This window comes from Protopterus annectens, chromosome 9.part0 (assembly GCF_019279795.1).
Source record: "Protopterus annectens isolate FY-2018-M chromosome 9.part0, PAN1.0, whole genome shotgun sequence".
Taxonomy (NCBI): domain Eukaryota; kingdom Metazoa; phylum Chordata; order Ceratodontiformes; family Protopteridae; genus Protopterus; species Protopterus annectens.
The window spans coordinates 1,015,513,351-1,015,532,542 of record NC_056743.1 but is presented as its reverse complement, the minus strand read 5'-3'; the positions used below and the strand labels follow the sequence as shown (position 1 = coordinate 1,015,532,542).

Sequence of the window (19,192 nt, the reverse complement as noted above, 5' to 3'; positions counted from 1 at the left end):
GCTTCTAGCCAAGGTCTCCCTCCTCAGCTATGTACATAGCCTAAAAGGTAGGAGCCAAGCATGTGCAAACTAGTGCCTAACTGTATCACACACACACTGACCCTGCAGAGATAGCAAAACTGCTAGTGAAAACGCTTCCAAGTATCTTCATATGTCTTTGTATGTGGTCTCCTGGCCTTCCTCATTATGTAGTGCATGGCCTGGGACAACTGGTGCCCAAACAGTAGTAATGCTAAATTTTCAAGGCTGTCAGATTGTGGTTGTTGATTCCTATTATATATTAGGGTGCCCTAGATCTGGGTTAATAGGTCCAAAGGCCTGTGCAGGTCCACTGGGTCTTTTTTTTTTACAGTCAGCCTAATGAGGGAGAAGTAGTGACACCGGTGCCAAAGAGGGGTTATAAAGAATACCCTTCGCTCCTTCGGACTCATTTTTTTTTTGGATTAGTGGCAGGGGTGGAAAGGCATACAGGAACCTTTCTTCCAATGACTGATGAATGCATCCACAACCCAAGCTTTGGAGTGTGCTGTTATGGTACAAATTTTTTTTCAATTTGATTGTTCCCATGCAATGCAAAAAGATCTACTAAACTGGAGTTTACAGAGGCCCTTTGGTGGCAGTGGATTGCAAAGCCACCAGGGAAACGGAAGAGGAAGACTCCATAATGGCACAGCTAATACCTTGGCCCTACACTTTAGGGTTTTCACACAGAATTTTGCAGTCAGGAAAATTAGACATTGTGCTGAGGCCCCAAGAAAAACAAGTGAAAATCGTAAGGCAGGATTTGCTTCCCACGCTTCAAGCAATTGTTGACTTCTTTCAAAAATTAAATTAGAGAAATTTCCCCAACGGGGTAGTTTTCTGACTGGAAGAGGAGGTTCTTTGGAAAAATGAGCCGAACAACAAACTAAGGTCCGGAACATGTGGGAAGCGCATCAGAATGCACTGCTGGTAATAACTAAAGATGCTGTCAACGGATGCCTGGCATCAAGATATTGGTCTTCAGATATCCGTCAGCTAGGGACAATGCAAAGACTCCGAAAATCAGGTTGGTCAAGGGCTTCTGCAAGGTAGGAAAACCCAAGAATCACTACTGCAACACCGACTACGAAGAACATCTAAAGTTATGACTGCCGCAGTTACTTTAAAAACCAATCCCTATCTACATGGAGTTGATGCCTTCCATACCTCTATTAAGTAACTTCACTCTTCTCTCCAGAGTTCCTTTACATCACAGTAAGGCTACCACTTAAAGACAGTAGAACCTCAGACTTAGAATGCACCCCCGCCCATTTTCACAACTGCAGTGTAACAATTCAGAGGCTCTCAATTATGGTCCCTTTAATTACACTGGAGGTCAGGTGAGGGGGACTTTCCCCGAATATGAAGAACTACCCAACAGATGCAGAATTGGTGATGCATTCAGACCAGACGCTGATTTTGGTTCAACAGGTAACCCAGAGGTTTTCACTCTAAGTATAGACTGTACCACCTTCCGTGTTTCTGATGTAATCTTACAACGGAGAGACAGAGTACTCCCAGTACTTATCTTCAGGGAAGAAAAAGAAGCTTACTTTCTGAGAAGAATAACTAAAATCAAGGAATACATGCCCCATTTGTAACCAGACATGGATTCTTAACATTAACATTAGAAAATTATTAATTCGAAGCCCTTCAAAATTAAACTTTAATACACAGCAGTAATTTAACTTCGGCCTCTGAAGCGAGATACTAACATGTCACTACCTTACAAATTTTTCACTCAACCTAGAAGCCCATCCTTCTATCTTAAAACACAGGCTAGCTAAAAATATATATGGAACGGCACCATTTTTTTGCATTACAAACTGCTTTCAACTATTTTAAACAAAGTCAAAATCTGTACCTCATCAGCAGGTTCTGCAAGTTCATTTGTGTACGTAGTCACAGCCATATCTGAATCAGTTGATGGCTTCTCAATAGCGTATGAAAGCTGTCCTTCACTGGCCAATATATCTAATGGGGTCTCAGCCATCTCTCTGATTGAATCTACTGTTAATCCTGGCTCAAAGAGAAGTGGTGATGGTGGGCACTGCATTCCATCACCCACAACATCCAAATCCTACCACGGAGAGACATAAAAAAAAAAATTAGCTAGTACAAGCTTTCTTGTGCTGCTTACAAACTTAAAACAGAATACTGACCAAATAGTAGTTAGAATGCTTCATGTTAGTCACCTAAAATGCTACTTTGAATGAATGCAGGAAAATGATCCTAAATGTGTGGAATATAATACTAAGCCCACAAGCACACACTATTTATTCACAGGTTTGTCAGAGTACAGCATTGATCCACACGGACCTTCAGGAGCACTGTCATCTTAAGTGACTCAAAGTTACATAGGCAAGTAAAGCTGAGAGAATCGATCCCTGGACTGAAAGCAGCAGCCTGTTAGCACTACATTAAGAGAACTCTGCCATAGGTCTCCCAACATAACAGGTAAGTACTTGATGTAACCATTCTATAAAGAGGCATTCTGCAGACATTTGTTGGGAATTTAATTTTCTGATGCCCCACAGCTTAACACAATTCTAAAATTTCTTCTACCGTTGTGCCTGTGGGTGGTTCAAGTCAGGCACTGAGCTAAGAAAGCAAACAGACCTGCACTACTCAATTCAACCTTCATTCCAGTGAGCACATTATGGAAAGCAGACAAAAAAGTAACCAATACATACTTACGTTATGGGAAAATCCAAAATAAGTTACAAAATGAAGAGGCACAACACAACGCAATAAAGACAGGTAACCAAGTGTTCAAGAAACAAAACAACAAAGATGAGTACATATTAATTACTTCTGTGGCCTTACCCCAAACCGTAAAACTGCCCAGATGTAGAATTCAGAAGAATATCAAAAGGAAAGGGTCTCAAAATTCAGAATCTTGAAAACTCTGGGGTGCTAACACAGACCTGACTCCTGCAATACTGGTCTAACCATTAATGTCTGGTGATGGTGGGAAATGACAGGCAAATGGCCACTATGCAAAGTCTGCGATAAACTTTTTTAAAGCAAGCACTGGAAGGCTGACAGTAATACTTTCTAAATGGGGTCACCAACTGATGACAAATTATAACGCAGTTATAATTAACTCAGAAAGGATTTGCCAAATAACTGTCAACTCCTATATACCTACAGCAAAACAAAGAAAAACGAAAGTTATGTACTCACCATAATAAATCTGTGTTGTCAGTCAACATCTGGACAACCTGTGGGACTTCAGATCCGACACCAGACGATTCTAAAGCCTTTTTCCTCAACCTGACTCCTCCTCCTCCCTTACCCACAACTCCCTGCTCCTCCATCAATTCCCTAGATCAAATTTGCCCCCGGAGTATTGGTAGAATGACCCAACATATCCATTTAATTCCCATTTCCTGCCTAAATACAAGGAAACCATCAGGAAAAAGTGAGACTCTAGGCAGGCAAAAGGAAGGGCCCCTGTTGTCTGACCATCACCAAGGGAAGACTCTCCAAATCAACATGAAGGTCAGGAACATGAGGGTTGAACCAGATGGAAACAGACAAGGCTTTATCACTATGATGAGTACAAATCTTTCAGAAACAATGTCTGCTCTGTCCGATTCAATCTGTGGGACAGTCTTTCCAGCTATGACAATTCCTAAGGTGGTACTAAGGAAAGATATTCTGCAAAACAGTAAAACCAAAAGCCCTGGACTTGGACTGAATGTCCACCTTATGTGACACAAAGGTATGATGACCCAAACAAGTAGAAGCAGCATAGATATCATCCATAGGCACGCTTGAAAGAAAAGCAGTAAAACTAACTAATGCTCTAGAAGAATGGCTTCTATGCCTTCGTGAGAGACTTGCCTCAGAGTACTCAAACAGAATACAATCTGACAAACACTTGGATAAAGTTACTTTAGATACAGGACAGCCAGCCTGCATTTTGAGAAGGAAACTGGCTAGATTTTCTGAAGGATTTGATACCATCAAGATAAAAAGTACAGTTGTGTACACTTACCATACATGTAGATGTTCGCACGCATTCACTGTTGCAGTCATCACCTGTGAGTTATCCCTGCTGTGGTAGCCCTCGGCCAGCCCGAATACTAGAGTCAATTTATTTTGCGTTGGCCACCATCCCCTGTAGTCTGACATCAGGTCATCAGTGCTATAAAGCAAGGCAGTCGGCATCATTACGTCAGTTAAAAAACATGTACCTGTGAATTACCACATAGGTGGCAGTACACTAAACACTGAAAGTGTGATAAGAGACTTAGGGACACAGGTGGACAGTGGTCTCACCTTCAATAACCACATCACCACAACAGTCAGGAAATCCTTCTATATGGCACACCTCATCACTAAGGGCTTTTCATCCAGAAAAAAGGAGGTAATTGTTCCACTGTACTCATCCCTCATTAGACCCATTATAGAATACAACACCCCATTTGGTATGTACCTCTCAAGACATCTGGAACGGCCGCAGAAATACCTCACTAAAAGAATCACAGGCCTAAAGCAGATGCCCTATACTGACCGCCTTAAAAAAAACTCCAGCTATACTCTGTCGCATATCGTCTACTCCGAGGCAATCTCTGCTTAACATACAAAGCCATGTCAAACCCAGAGCTGTTGGACATGCTACACTTAAAGAAATCCCAATCCCTCAGAGCCACAAGCTCCAGGGATCTAAACTTTGTCATCACAATAAACAAAACATGCTGGAGGGATAGGTTCCTGACCCAGAGACTCCCCAGACTGAAATAGACTGCCCATACATGTCAAGCAGAGCGCCTATTTGGCCCTCTTCAAAAGGAACCTTGATGATTGGATGGGAGAAAGGAAATTCACTCCGGGGATCAAGTCAGTCGCCCTGCTAGACAGGGGTCCAGGGAAGTAAATACTGTGGGAAGAAATAGCCAGGGAATTGTTACGGCTAGATAGAAAACCACAAACAGGAACCAGGATCCAAAAAAAGTTTATTCTTCTTTAGTGCCTCGACCAAACCAGTCTTCAAGAAGTATACAACGCTAATGAAAAAACATTCCCCTTAAATACCCCACCTTAATCAAACAATTATAGCAGCAACCAATTAATTAAATCAGATATTTCCAATTAATTTCACAGTTAAGGCTATGAGGAGACAAAGTATTATACTTTAAAATACATATTCCTTAAAAAGTAATTTATTCTTTAACATTTCATCATCACCTAATTTAACAAAAAAATTATCTAATATAGTAGCTTACAACAACTTATAATCGCTTTTATGATACTGCATAAAATGCATTGCAATAAAAAGTACAGTTTTGTACCTACCATAAATGTAGATGTCCGAACAGGAATGCATCTGCAGTCCTTACAAATGGGTTGTCCTGTCGTCAGGCAGCCCTTCGGTCGGCCGGATTCCAAAGTCTGGGTCTGGCCTCGGCTGGTGTCGCACTTCACCCGACGTCATAGCTGCAGTTCTTCGGGTATAAAGGCATCAGCCGACGCCATTTTCCTCAGTGCTTCTTGCCCCAGATGCCAGTTGCCCTCTAGGATAGCTAAATTTGGATAAATGCCAATGTTTCCAAATAGTAGAAGGCAAACACAAAAAATAAGCATGTATGTACATATATACAAACAAATACACCATAAGAGATTCCCCCCCCAGCTAGCTATTAGATGGGCAAATACCCTAGGAATACCACAGAGGGGAAGGAGGGTGGGTAATCCTGACTGCAGATGCATTCCTGTTCGGACATCTACATTTATGGTAGGTACAAAACTGTACTATGTCCTTCAAGGATGCATCTGCAGTCCTTACAAATGGGTAGAATACCATAGCCAAACTAGGGGAGGAGGAAGAAGAAATTATGGTGTAGTTAGGATCCCTTGCAAAACAGCAGTGGCAAATCCTGCTCGGGATCTAGAGTACAAAGGTAAGTTATAATGCTTGGCAAATGCATGCACGGAGGTCCAAGTAGCAGCCTCTATATTGTCCTTGGTAGCCACTCCTCGTAAGAAAGCTGTGGTAGTGGCTGTAGCCCTTGCAGAATGAGGCCTTATGTTCTGTGGAGTTTGCTTTCCATGGTAGGAGTAACAGAATCTGATGCAGTTTCCTATCCACTTGGAGATTGTCTGTTTTGAAATTGCTTTTCCTTCCCTTCCTGTTGCATATGCTACCAGAAGCTGGTCAGTTTTTCTATTGCTCTTGGTTCTGTCCAGGTAGTAGCGCAACTGTCTATGTACATCCAAAGTATGCAGCAGTCTTTCCCCCCTGTTCTGTGGATTGGGGAAGAAGGTAGGTAGGTGGATAGCCTGGTTTAACGACACTCTGGATACTACCTTAGGCATAAATGTAGGATTTGTTCTCATGGACACTCTATCTTGATGGAAGATTAGGAAGGGTTGTACTGCCATTAAAGCCTGTAGCTCAGAAACCCTTCTTGCTGAGGTAATTGCCAGCAGAAAAGCAGTTTTCCAGGATAGGTGTTGAAGATCTGCTGTTGTTGCTGGTTCGAAAGGGGGGAGTGTCAACTTTTCTAGCACAAAGTTCAAGTCCCATGCTGGTAATGGTGGTTTCCTAGGGGGTTTTACATTTTTAATTCCTCTCAGAAACTGCCTGAGTAGAGGATGCGAGAAGACAGGAGGATCGAAGCTGTATTCTGCAGAAATAGCTGATGCATGTATCTTGATGGAGGAATAGGACAGGCCTGTATGGAAAAGCTCTGCCAAATACTCCAGGATGTTGGCAATGTCTACCTTTGACACATCTTTTCCCCTTTCAGTACTCCAAATGAGAAACCTTTTCCATTTTCCTGCATAGTTCCTTCTCGTTGAAGGTCTGCGCGCCTCAAGGATAATGTCTTTAACCCTTTGGGATAAATTTGGGTTAGTTGCTCTTATGTAATGTTCCAGGCAGTCAGCTGCAGAGTTTTCAGGTTTGGATGCAGGGTGTTGTAGCCGCTCTGAGTTAACAGCAAAGGAATCAGGGGCAGTGTCCACATTTGCCCCCGAGACATGCTCCTCAGTAATGGGTACCAATGTTGTCTTGGCCAGTCTGGAGCTATCAGAATGATCCTTGGACGTTCCTCTCTGATTTTTCAATAGCACCTTGTGCATCAAAGGAAGAGGTGGGAATGCATATGCTGTCAGGCCTTTCCAACTGAAGGATAGAGTCTCCACCTTCCAAGCAAGTGGGTGGTACGTCCTTGTGCAGCATTTCTTGAGCTGGTGATTGACTGGGGATGCGAATAGGTCTATTTGTGGCAGTCCCCATTTCCTTGTGATGACCTTGAAGATGTCCGGGTGTAGCATCCATTCGTGAGCATCCGAGGTAGTTCTGCTTAATATGTCTGCTAGAATGTTTTCTTTTCCCGGTACAAAAATTGCTTGTAGCTGAATGTTGTAGCTCAGAGCCATATTCCAGAGGTCTAGTGCCATCCGGCATAGAGGGTATGAATGAGTGCCTCCCTGTTTGTTGATGTACCACATGACTGTGGTGTTGTCTGTCCTTATCATCAACTGCCCTTCTTGGAGGAATGGTCTGAAATTCTGGATTGCTAGTTTTACTGCCAGCATTTCCTTTTGATTTATGTGCAGGTGCAGCTGATCTGGAGTCCATAAGCCTTGTATGCACTTGTCCAGCATGTGGGCCCCCCAACCGAGGTCTGAGGCGTCCGTTGTGATGGTTTGGCTTGGTTGAATGCTGTGGAAGGGCAAACCTGGGTTTGACTGGCATGCCTGAGCCCACCATAGGAACTCTTGTTTCAGGCATGGGATTAGTGGTATTTCGGTTTCTAGGCTGTGCCTGTGTTGAGACCATAAATTCTTTAGGTACCACTGTAGCTTTCTCATATGTAGTCTGGCATGAGGGACCAGGATTATGCAGGATGCCATGAAGCCCAAGGCCTGCAGTACTTTCCTTGCTGTTAGTTTGTTCTGCTTTGTTAATGCCAAGAAGTAGAGAGGAAGTTGTTCTTGTTTTTCTGCAGTTAGGAATGCCATCTGTTTTACTGTGTCCAATTCTGCACCTAAGAAGGTTATTCTTTGGGATGGTATCAGTCTTGATTTTTTTATATTGACTGTATATCCCAGGGCTTGCAGTAAGCAAATGACTCTTTGTAAGTCTTCTGTTAGCTTGTTTTTGTTGTCCGCTTGTATCAGGCAGTCGCCCAGGTATGGATATATTTGGATTCCCTGAAGCCTGCAGTGAGCGATTACTGATGCCAGGCATTTCGTGAACACTCTGGGCAGTAGATAAGCCAAAGGGCAATGCTGAGAATTGATAATGCTCTGATCCTGCAAGAAATCGGAGGTATCTTCTGCAATTTGGTCGTATGGGGACGTGCAGGTATGCCTCCTTGAGATCTAGAGTCACCAGCCAATACTCCTTGCCCAGCATGGGAAGAAGTTGCTGTAGGGTCAGCATTTTGAATTTTGGAACAATGATGAATGTGTTTAAAGCGGACAGGTCGAGAATAGGCCTCCAATTTTTCTCCTTTCTTGGTACCAGGAAAAGTCTGGAGTAAAATCCCTTTCCTTGTTCCATAGATGGTACCCTTTCCACAGCTCTCATCTTTGCTAATTGAGCTATCTGTTTTAGAGCTTCTGTCTTTTGATTTGGTGGTAGGTTTGGCATTCCTCTTTTTCCTGGTAAAGTATGGAAATGAAACCTGTAGCCTTGGTCTATAGTTTGTAAAATCCACTTGTCTCTTGTGATGTAGTGCCAGTTTTTTGAAAATAAGGCTAGCTTTCCACCTAAGGGTGCTGCAATTTGTTCCCTGGTAGGCGGTGCCAGAGCCAAGTCACTGTGATTGTCCTGTTGCAGTGGTAGTAGTTGTGTCTGTGCCTCGCTGGTTGTTACCTTGCCACTGGCGTCCCCTGTAGGCACCTCCTCTGGATTGATTTCTGCCTCTCGAACGCCTATTCCTGCCTCTCTGTGTTTTAGGGGAATCTGGAAAGGACCAATTTTTGGAAGGCCAGTTCCTGCTAAACCTTGGAGGCTGAACCTGTAAGAAATCTTTCACTGTTTGTACAGATGTTGCCTTTTCTTCCATTTTCTTCAGTACCTGCTGAGCAGGAGAACCAAATAAACTGACCTTATCCATAGGAGCATCTAATAGTTTTGCTTTAACATGATCCGGCAAGACCTGTTCTTTCAACCATGCATGCCTTCTTATAACTGTGCCAGTCATGGCTGATCTAAAGGAAGCCTCCAGTGCATCATAGCCACATTTTAAAGAATGGTTACTAACCTGCTGAATGTTATGTAGCATTTCCAGAACATATTTCTTATCTAAAGAATCATCAGAGGACAGTTTCTTAGTTAAATGATCAAGCATATACTCCTGGTATTGGATCATATGAAACTGACAGTTCAATGCCCTAGCTGAGAGAGTAGCAGAGGTGTATACTTTTTTACCCCATCTCTCTAAGGACCTGGATTCCCTTTCAGAGGGGAGAGGGTTTTTAACTGAGGTTGAAGCTACTGCCTTAGGCCCCTGGGAGATAGTCTCGGGATCTGCAAAAGGAGCCTTGTATAAATGATGATGTGTGCCCGGGACCCTGTAGAACCTATCGGGCTTAGCAGGGGCTGGAGGCAAAGTGTCAGGAGCAGTGCAAGCATCATTAAATGCATCATCTACAACAGGAAGAACTGGAGGTATAGCTAAAGGCCTATGTTGTGGTAAATGCAAAAAAGTCCTAAGCCTTTTCCTTGAGTCTGAGAAATCTTGCCCCTGCCATTGAAATTGCTCTCTCATGGCATGTAAGGTTTCCCCAAAGGAAAATTCCTCTGGTGGAGAGGCAGAAGGAATCGATTCCTCAGCATCGGAGTCTTCATAAGTAGAAAAAGGAGCCTCTGGATGGTCTGTAATGTCTGAATCATCAGAAGAATCATCTGAGGACAATGGCTCAGGGGGCTCTGCTCTAGGTCTCTTTTCTGGAGGAGGTTGAGAGGCCCTGTCTGGATGAGGTTGGGATCCCCTTATTAAAGAAATGAGATCCTCTGCCAGAGTAAGCATTTGGGAACTGGAGCTGGGCCTGTGAGAGGGGGGCTTAACAGGCACAGACTTAGAAGTTTTGGCTGTTTTAGCCCTGGCAAAGGCATTTATGGACATGGCTGCAGGCGGCCTAGCAGCACCACGTGCAGGGGTTGAAACATCCAAAGTGATGGTGTCCGATAATTCTTGTGAAACCACAGTAGCAGGTAGAATTTCAGAGGCCGACTCAACCAGGTTAGAAGGGGCCTCAGTAGTAGTCATGGATTCGGCTGAAGTTAGAACCGCTTTTGCTTCGCCGGCCGAAACTCGTGGTTTGCTTAACCGTGGTTTCGGCCGAAACCGCGGACCGCGAGTGTCGGTCCTTTTCTTTGCGTTTCTTAACAACTTGTGAAGTCGGAGGATCCGACGGCATTATGTACGCAAAATCTGAGCCGAAAAACTGTTCAGCAAACTCCGACCGACGTCTAAGCGTCCGTCGGTTGAAAGAAGCACAGGCTAAACAAGCTGCTACGTCGTGGTCTGGGCCTAAACAAGGTAAGCAGTAAGAGTGGAAATCTTTATGAGGTATTTGTTTCCCACAAGTTAAACAGTTATTAACTTTTTCTGACATCGGCTGAGGCAAGAAAGAGTCCCCAACGGGGTACTTAGCTTTTTAGAAGTCTTCGAAGTAGTATTTGGTAGTAGTAATCTCTGGATCTGACCGACCGGCACTTGCGAACAGCTTCTGCTTCGGGTGCCACGCGGCAAGAAAGACGGAGGAAAATGGCGTCGGCTGATGCCGTTATACCCGAAGAACTGCAGCTATGACGTCGGGTGAAGTGCGACACCAGCCGAGGCCAGACCCAGACTTTGGAATCCGGCCGACCGAAGGGCTGCCTGACGACAGGACAACCCATTTGTAAGGACTGCAGATGCATCCTTGAAGGACATCTTTCCACTCTACATTTCTTTAGGTCTCCGAATGTTCTTGTAGTCTATGTTTAAACATTCTTTTAGTCTCCTCAATGTACATTAAATTACATGGACAGCGTAAAGCATAAATACACCAGTAGTAGTACATGAAAAACTAGCTAACACAGTAAAATTCTTATTACCCAATTTATAAAATGTTTAAACAAGTAAATCACAAATATTACACTTCCCACAAGGAAAAGTACCCTTAGGTAAGGGATTATTTTTTAACCATTCTGCGGGGGCAATAAAATATGATTTAATAAGTTTATCCGCTATACTGACACCTCTCTTATAAGAAAAGACAGGAAATCCATTAAGTAACTTATTTAGCTTCCCATGTTACGGCCAGGCTTGAATAGGCCCTGGGGCCAATAGCCTAGTACCAACCTATGAACCTATAAAGTACAGTTTTGTACCTACCATAAATGTAGATGTCCGAACAGGATAGCATCTGCAGTCATAACAAATGGGTTGTCCTGTCGTCAGGCAGCCCTTCGGTCGGCCGGATTCCAAAGTCTGGGTCTGGCCTCGGCTGGTGTCGCACTTCACCCGACGTCATCTCTGCTGGTCTTCGGGTATAAAGGCATCAGCCGACGCCATTTTCCTCAGTGTTTCTTGCCCCAGATGCCAGTTGCCTTCTTGGAAAGCTAAATTTTGGGTAAATGCCAATGTTTCCAAAAAAAGGTAGGCAAACACAAAAATAAGCATGTATGTACATATATACAAACAAATACACCATAAGAGATCCCCCCCCAGCTAGCTATTAGGAGGGTAAATACCTAGGAATACCACAGAGGGGAAGGAGGGTGGGTAATCCTGACTGCAGATGCTATCCTGTTCGGACATCTACATTTATGGTAGGTACAAAACTGTACTATGTCCTTCAAGGATGCATCTGCAGTCATAACAAATGGGTAGAATACCATAGCCAAACTAGGGGAGGAGGAAGAAGAATTATGGTGTAGTTAGGATCCCTTGCAATACAGCAGTGGCAAAACCTGCTCGGGATCTAGAGTATAGAGGTAAGTTATAATGCTTGGCAAATGTATGCACGGAGGTCCAAGTAGCCGCCTCAATAATGTCCTTGGTTGCCACTCCTCGTAAGAAAGCTGTGGTAGTGGCTGTAGCCCTTGTAGAGTGAGGTCTTATGTTCTGTGGAATTGGTTTTCCATGGTAGGAGTAACAGAATCTTATGCAATCTCCTATCCATCTGGAGATTGTCTGTTTGGAAATTGCTTTTCCTTCCCTTCCTGTTGCATAGGCTACTAAAAGCTGGTCAGTTTTTCTGTTACCTTTGGTTCTGTCCAGGTAGTAGCGTAACTGTCTATGTACATCCAAGGTATGCAGCAGTCTTTCCCCCCTGTTCTGTGGATTGGGAAAGAAGGTAGGTAGGTGGATTGCCTGGTTTAGAGACACTCTGGATACCACCTTAGGCATAAATGTAGGATTAGTTCTCATGGACACTCTATCTTGATGGAAGATTAGGAAGGGTTGTACTGCCATTAAGGCCTGTAGTTCCGAAACCCTTCTTGCTGAAGTAATTGCCAGTAGGAAAGCAGTTTTCCATGATAGGTGTTGAAGATCTGCTGTTGCTGCTGGTTCAAATGGAGGGAGTGTCAATTTTTCTAGCACAAAGTTCAAGTCCCATGCTGGTAATGGTGGTTTCCTAGGAGGTTTTACATTCTTGATTCCTCTGAGGAACTGCCTGAGTAGAGGATGTGAGAAGACAGGGGGATCGAAGCTGTATTCTGCAGAAATAGCTGATGCATGTCTCTTGATGGAGGAATAGGACAGGCCTGTATGGAGAAGCTCTGCCAAGTACTCCAGGATGTTAGCAATATCTATCTTTGACACATCTTTTCCTCTTTCAGTACTCCAAATGACAAACCTTTTCCATTTTCCTGCATAGTTCCTTCTTGTTGAAGGTCTGCGGGCTTCAAGGATAATGTCTTTAACCCTTTGGGATAAATCTGGGTTAGTTGCTGTTATGTGATGTTCCAGGCAGTCAGTTGCAGAGTTTTTAGGTTTGGATGCATGATGTTGTAGTTGTTCTGAGTTAACATCAAAGGCATCAGGGTAGTGTCCACGTTCTCCCCGAGACATGCTCCTCAGCAATGGATACCAGTGTTGTCTTGGCCAATTTGGAGCTATCAGAATTATCCTTGGACGTTCCTCTTTGATTTTCAGTAGTACCTTGTGCATCAAAGGAAGAGGTGGAAATGCATATGCTGTCAGGCCTTTCCAACTGAAGGATAGAGAGTCTACCTTCCATGCAAGTGGGTGGTATGTCCTTGTGCAGAATTTTTTGAGCTGGTGATTGAGTGGGGATGCGAATAGGTCTATTTGTGGCATTCCCCATTTCTTTATGATGGCCTTGGAGATGTCCGTGTGTAGCATCCATTCGTGAGCATCCGAGGTAGTTCTGCTTAACATGTCTGCTAGGGTGTTTTCTTTTCCCGGTACAAATATTGCCTGTAACTGGATGTTGTAGCTCAGAGCCATATTCCAAAGGTCCAGAGTCATTCTGCATAGAGGGTATGAATGAGTGCCTCCCTGTTTGTTGATGTACCACATGACTGTGGTGTTGTTTGTCCTTATCATTAAATGGCCTTCTTTGAGGAATGGTCTGAAATTCTGGATTGCTAGTTTTACTGCCAGCATTTCTTTTTGATTTATGTGCAGGTGCAGCTGGTCTGGAGTACATAATCCTTGTATGCATTTGTCCAGCATGTGTGCCCCCCAGCCTAGGTCTGAGGCGTCCGTTGTGATGGTTTGGCTTGCTTGAAAGTTGTGGAAGGGCAAGCCTGGGTTTGACTGGCATGCTTGAGCCCACCATAGGAACTCTTGTTTCAGGCATGGGATTAGTGGGATTTCGGTTTCTAAGCTGTGCCTGTGTTGAGACCATAAATTCTTTAGGTACCACTGTAGCTTTCTCATATGCAGCCTGGCATGGGGGACCAGGATTATGCATGATGCCATGAAGCCCAAGGCCTGCAGTACTTTTCTTGCTGTTAGTTTGTTCTGCTTTGTTAATGCCAAGAAGTAAAGAGGAGTTGTTCTTGTTTTTCTGCAGTTAGGAATGCCATCTGTTTTACTGTGTCCAATTCCGCACCCAAGAATGTTCTTGTTTGGGATGGTATCAGTCTTGACTTTTTTAAATTGACTGTGTATCCCAGGGCTTGTAGTAAGCAAATGACTCTTTGTAAGTCTTTTGTCAGCTTGCTTTTGTTGTCCGCTTGTATCAGGCAGTCGTCCAGGTATGGATAAATTTGTATTCCCTGTAGCCTGCAATGAGCGATTACTGATGCCAGGCATTTTGTGAATACTCTGGGCACAGTAGATAAGCCAAAGGGCAATGCTGAGAATTGATAATGCTCTGATCCTGCAAGAAATCGGAGGTATCTTCTGCAATTTGGTCGTATGGGGACGTGCAGGTATGCCTCCTTGAGATCTAGAGTTACCAGCCAACACTCCTTGCCCAGCATGGGAAGAAGTTGCTGTAGGGTCAGCATTTTGAATTTTGGGACAATGATGAATGTACTTAAGACGGACAGATCGAGAATAGGTCTCCAATTTTTCTCTTTTCTTGGTACTAGGAAGAGTCTGGAGTAGAATCCTTTGCCCTGTTCTGTTAGTGGTACTCTTTCCACAGCTCTCATCTTTGTTAATTGAGCTATCTGCTTTAGAGCTTCTGTTTTTTGATTTGGAGGTAGGTTTGGCATTCCTCTTTTTACTGGTAAGGTGTGGAAGTGAAACCTGTAGCCTTGGTCTATAGTCTGCAAAATCCACTTGTCTTTTGTGATATAGTGCCAATTTTTTGAAAATAAGGCTAACTTTCCGCCTAAAGGTGCTGCTATTTGTTCCCTGGTAGGCGGTATCAGAGCCAAGTCACTGTGATTGTCCTGTTGCAGTGGCAGTGGTTGTGTCTGTGCCTCGCTGGTTATTGCCTTGCCACTGGCGTCCTCTGTAGGCACCTCCTCTGGATTGATTTCTGCCTCTGGAACGCCTATTCCTGCCTCTCTGAGATTTTGAGGAGTCTGGAAAGGACCAATTTTTGGAAGGCCAGTTCCTGCTAAACCTTGGGGGCTGAACCTGTAAGAAATCCTTAACTGTTTGTACAGATTTTGCCTTCTCTTCCATTTTCTTCATTACTTGCTGAGCAGGAGTACCAAAATAGACTGGCCTTATCCATAGGAGCATCTAACAGCTTTGCTTTAACATGATCCGGCAAGACCTGTTCTTTCAACCATGCATGCCTTCTTATAACTGTGCCAGTCATGGCTGATCTAAATGAAGCCTCCGGTGCATCATAGCCACATTTTAAAGAATGGTTACTAACCTGCTGAATGTTATTCACCATTTCTAAAACATATTTCTTATCTAAGGAGTCATCAGAGGACAGTTTCTTAGTTAACTGATCAAGCATAAACTCTTGGTATTGGATCATATGAAACTGACAGTTCAAAGCTCTAGCTGAGAGAGTAGCAGAGGTGTAAACTTTTTCCCCATCTCTCTAAGGACCTGGATTCCCTTTCAGAAGGGAGAGGGTTTTTGCTGAGGTCGGCTACTGCCTTAGGCCCCTGGGAGATAGTCTCAGGATCTGCAAGTGGGGCCTTGTATAGGTGGTGATGAGTGTCTGGTACCCTGTAAAACCTATCTGGTTTGGCAGGGCTGGAGGTAAAGTATCAGGAGCAGTGCAAACATCATTAAATGCATCATCCACAACAGGCAGAACTGGAGGTATAGCTAAGGGCCTATGTTGTGGTAAGTGTAGAAAGGTCCTAAGCCTTTTCTTGAATCTGAGAAATCTTGTCCCTGCCATTGGAATTGTTCTCTCATGGCATGTAAGGTTTCCCCAAAGGAAAATTCCTCTGGTGGAGAGGCAGATGGAATAGATTCTTCAGCATCGGAATCTTCATAAGTAGAAAAAGGAGCCTCTGGATGGTCTGTAATGTCTGAGTCATCCGAAGAATCATCAGAGGACACTGGCTCTGGGGGCTCTGCTCTAGGTCTCTTTTCTGGAGGCTGAGAGGCCCTGTCTGGGTGAGATTGGGATCCCCTAATTAAAGAGATGAGATCCTCTGCCAGAGTAAGCATTTGTGAACTGGAACTGGGCCTGTGTGAGGGGGGGCTTAACAGGCACTGATTTAGCAGTTTTGGCTGCTTTAGCCCTGGCAAAGGCCTTAATAGACATGGCTGCAGGAGGCCTAGCAGCACCACGTGCTGGGGTAGAGACATCCAAAGGGATGGTGTCTGATAATTCAATAGGAACCATATTAGTAGGCAAAACTTCAGAGGCCGATTCAACTAGGGTAGCAGGAGCCTCGGTAGTAGTCATGGATTCGGCTGAAGATTGACCCGTTTGCTCGGTTTCGGCCGAAACCGAGACACTCGCGGTTTGCTTAACCGTGGTTTCGGCCGAAACTGCAGACCGCGAGTGTCGGTCTTTTTCTTTGCGTTTTTTTAACAATTTGAGTAGTCGGAGGATCCGACGGCATAATGTAAGCAAAATCTGAGCTGAAAAACTGTTCAGCAAACTCCGACCGACGCCTAAGCGTTCGTCGGTTGAAGGAAGCACAGGCTAAACAGGCTGCTACGTCGTGGTCTGGGCCTAAACAAGGTAAGCAGTAAGAGTGGAAATCTTTATGAGGTATTTGTTTCCCACAAGTTAAACAGTTATTTACTTTTTCTGACATCGGCTGAGGCAAGAAAGAGTCCCCAATGGGGTACTTAGCTTTTTAGAAGTCTTCAAAGTAGTATTCAGTAGTAGTAATCTCTGGATCTGACCAACCGGCACTTGCGAACAGCTTCTGCTTCGGGCGCCACGCGGCAAGAAAGACTGAGGAAAATGGCGTCGGCTGATGCCTTTATACCCGAAGACCAGCAGAGATGACGTCGGGTGAAGTGCGATACCAGCCGAGGCCAGACCCAGACTTTGGAATCCGGCCGACCGAAGGGCTGCCTGACGACAGGACAACCCATTTGTTATGACTGCAGATGCATCCTTGAAGGACATCTCGTCAGAAGCACAAGGAAATAAGGACAAGTAGTCCTGGTGGCTAAAAGCCACCTAGGGAAGGTTATGTCCCTCAAGGGGAAGATGCTATATGGGGGATGGAGGGAGGGAAACCAGGACTGCAACAGTGAATACACTCAAACATCTATATTTATGGTAAGTGTACACAACTGTACTATGTTCTTCGGGTTTCACTGTTGCAGTCATCACCTGTGGGAGGATTCCCAAAGCTGAGGAGAGGGGTCGCGTCCTAGACATGGGTCAGCAGGCCCTGCAGAGGCAAACCCTACCCTAGACTTAGAAAAAAAGAGGTAGGTGGTAATGCTTTGTAAAGGTATGGACAGAGGTTCAGGTGGCAGCTTCCAAGATGTCCCTGGTGGAGATTCCTCTGAGGAAGGCTGTGGAAGTGGAGGCTGCCCTAGTGGAATGGGTATGGCTAGATTTAGGGGGGGATTTCCCATGTAGTCTGTAGCAGAAATGGATACAATGTGATACCCATCTGGAAATGGTTTGTTTGGAAATGGCAACCTAACAAAAGGTGATAAACTTACCTCCCCTGTTATTCTGGTCTCTCTGGATGTTAAGAACTTATTACAGTGATTCCCAATGATTATGGAATAGAGGCCATTAGAGAGACATTACATGACATGGGAGGGTTAGATGCACATTTTTGGACGTAGTACTCAACAATAACTTGTTTATGTATCGTAACGTAGTATATGCACAGACTTGGGGTGTCGCTATGGGCACCCCATGTGCGAACTCATACGCAAATTTGGTTATGCATCAATGGGAAAATACCCATTTGTTTAGCAGTGAGTTTTTCAAGCACATTTTGCTGTACAGACGTTTTGTGGACGATATATTAATTGTGTGGGATGGAAGTTTGGATCTGTTGAAAGATCTTGTTACTTATTTAGAGTCTACCACAAACTTTTTAAGGTTTACAGTGGAGGCATCCCTTGTTAAGTTAGATTTTCTAGATATTACAATCTCTAGAGACACAGAAGGTCTGATTTCAACCACTCTGTACAGAAAACAGTGCTGGAAAAATTAATTGCTACACTATAATAGTATGCACCCACGTTTTGTGTTCACACACATTGTTAAAAGTCAACTTATGAGGGTTATGAAACTGTGCAGAAGTGATGTTGATAGGAATTTACAAACAGACCTTATGGGTAAGTTATTTCAGGAAAGAGGCTACACTGCTTCTTTAATACAGGATGTGAAACATTCTGTATTGAATTTCATGGATGATGTTGTAGAAGATTCTATAACTCCTAGATGTACTAGGACTAAATACAACATCAGACAAATATAATCAAACTAAGGTAGCTTTTACGATCAGATATACCAGTGATATTAAGTATATCACTAGTATTATTAGAAAAATTGGAACATACTACTTGTAGATCATCAGTGCTCCAGGCTAGTAGGGGGAACACCTAGTTTTAGGTATAGGAATAGCAAGAATCTGAAAAGACTTTTATGTATTGAGAAAACTAATTTGTTAACTGACAGTGTAGACAGGTGAGCTTTAAGACATGGAACTTTTCCATGTAATAGATGCAATATGTGCAAATATATAGCTAGTGAACATCAGTTTATTAATCCACATCTTGACTATATTTTTACACCTAGTTTTCATGCTACTTGTGAGAGCGTAAACCTAATATATTTAGCTACCTGTACAGAATGTATGGCCTTTTATGTAGGCGTGACCTCAAGAAGATTTAAAGATCGGATATACAATCATATTTATGATATAAGGAAAATGAATTTAAGTAATGATCTAGCCAAACATGTGGCTGTATGTCCTAATCATAGCTTTAAGTTTCGAGTTCTTAAGATTGTTAGTGTAAACAAACGAGGAGGTGATAAGATGAATCAGTTGGAGATGATTGAGTTAAGTTGGATTTTTAAGAATGAGGGCACATGTTGAGCCTGGACTCAACCAATATATTAGTATAAAACCTGTCCTGATAGCACGTAATTGATTATAGTAACTTTTACTGTTGCCTAATATGGGTTGTGGTCATATGTTTTTGGTATTATATGTACTTGGATGTTTTATATTCTTTTGTATCATTATATTTTTATATATTTTGTTATTAATAGATATTATATTAATTTATTGTTTTTATTTTTGACTTTAGTCACTTAATAATTCATGAGAGTATTTTTATAAATATTTTAATGGCTTGAGTGAATCACCTTAGGCTGG

At 43.4% G+C, this 19,192-nt stretch overlaps 1 long non-coding RNA gene across 1 annotated transcript in view; it reads right to left on the bottom strand.

Moving 5' to 3' along the window:
- LOC122811752 overlaps positions 1-4,043 on the bottom strand; it is a 267,887-nt gene extending 263,844 nt beyond the window's left edge. The window contains exon 1 of the long non-coding RNA XR_006366287.1: positions 1,886-4,043. This is a non-coding gene — a long non-coding RNA (uncharacterized LOC122811752). The remainder of the gene's footprint in view (positions 1-1,885) is intronic.
- Positions 4,044-19,192: the final 15,149 nt, after the last annotated feature.